General features: G+C 37.4%; 1 pseudogene; it reads left to right on the forward strand.

Annotated features, from left to right (window-relative positions):
- The first annotated feature begins 575 nt into the window (after nucleotides 1-575).
- LOC114039276 lies at nucleotides 576-1080 on the forward strand (annotated as a pseudogene).
- Nucleotides 1081-1913: the final 833 nt, after the last annotated feature.

The following is a 1913-nucleotide window of genomic DNA, read 5'->3' on the forward strand; positions in this document are numbered from 1 at the left end:
TTTAATGAACTGACATACTTTCAGGATTTTGTCACCAAAAGACCAAAACTTAATATAAAATTTGACATATAGGAGAAATATAAGGTAAATATCAAAGACCAATTTCAAGGAACTCAATAAGAGCAAATTGTTTACTTTTTATACGTGGAAATGTAAACAGTATGCCTAAGATTGTCATTAGTAATTGGGTAGTTTGAAAGACAGATTGAGGTAGAGCTGAGTCTTGATGTGATTCTAAAAAGTAAGATGGTGTAGGAAAAGGTAAAAAGTAATTTTCTCATACAAAATGAAGCATGAGAGGAAGAACTGATAACAGGAATCAAATAGGGGAGGAGGGCTGGTAGAACTGGAACCCTACTCACATCAGATCTGGGTTAAAGAGAGAGCAACATATACATTTAGAAGGTTATGAAAGTCTTCTAAATTATAAAGAAATAAGAGGTGGAGGGAACAGGATAAGGGGCTACAGAAACATATGTAGATTAATGGGAATGGGTTAAAGAGGAAACAACATATATATTTAGAAGGGTATAAAAGTCTTCTAAAAACAGAAAGAAACAAGAGGGCATCTCCGCCATATTCCAGTGAGTTGCCAAAATGACAAACACAAAAGGAAAAAGGAGGGGGACACGATACATGTTTTCTAGGCTCTTTCGAAAACATGGTGTTGTCCCTCTGGCTACGTATTTGCGAATACACAAGAAAGGTGATATTGTAGATATCAAGGGTATGTGCACGGTTCAGCAAGGAATGCCCCACAAATGTTACCATGGCAAGACTGGACGGGTCTATAATGTTACTCAACATGCTGTAGGCATTGTTGTAAACAAACAGGTTAAGGGCAAGATTCTAGCCAAGAGAATTAATGTGCGCATTGAGCATATTAAGCATTCCAAGAGCAGAGATAGCTTCCTGAAGCGGTTAAAGGAAAATGATCAGAAGAAGAAGGAAGCCAAAGAAAAAGGCACTTGGGTTCACCTGAAGCGCCAGCCTGCTCCACCCAGAGAAGCACACTTTGTGAGAACCAATGGCAAGGACCCTGAGCTGTTGGAACCAATCCCCTATGAATTCATGGCATAGACGGCTGTAAAATAAAAACAATAAAAAATTCTTGGGTTTAAAAAAAAAAGAAACAAGAGGGCAAGGGGATAGGGTCGGGGGGAGAGGATAAAAGAGGGATTCTTCTTTTCTTTTTAAGGCAATTGGGGTTAAGTGACTTGCCCAGGATCACACAGCTAGTAAATGTCAAGTGTTTGGACTGAGGTCACTTTTGAACTCAGGTCCTCCTGACTTTAGGGCCGGTGTTCCATCCGCTGTGCCACCTCACTGCCACTAAAGGAGGGATCCTTGGAGAGGGTGTAGATTAAGGAATAGGAGGGTAAGGTAGGGGGTGGAAGTAAAGCAGAGGAGTGAGGGGGATTAGGAATAGGGTGAGAAGGATAGTGAGGAAAAATAGGAAGGAGGAAAATACACAAGTAATAGTAGCTTAGAACATGAATAGGATGAATATATCCACAAATTCTAAATAGATAGCAGATTAATAATTTAAATTCAACAGTATGCTGTTTTTGGGAAATATTATAAAGATAAAATAAGGGGCAGGAGTAGAATTTAGTATGTAAAAAAAGCAGGGATAATAATGCTCTCAGACAAAGTTAAAGTTAAAATGGATTTAATCAAAAGTGAAAAATAGAGAAGCTGCACTATGTGTCACCAACATTATTCAGTATTGTTTTAGACTATTTAAAATACCTGAGCATATACTTGCCAAAACAGACACAGGAAGTGTATGAAGATAAACATAAAATACTTTTTATACAAATAAACTCAGATCAAATAATTGAAGTAATATTTATTGCTCATGGGTAGGTAAAGGCAACATAATTTTTAAATGATAATTTTACCTAACTAAT

The sequence above is a fragment of the Vombatus ursinus genome, unplaced genomic scaffold, assembly GCF_900497805.2.
Source record: "Vombatus ursinus unplaced genomic scaffold, bare-nosed wombat genome assembly UNPS02011767.1, whole genome shotgun sequence".
Taxonomy (NCBI): domain Eukaryota; kingdom Metazoa; phylum Chordata; class Mammalia; order Diprotodontia; family Vombatidae; genus Vombatus; species Vombatus ursinus.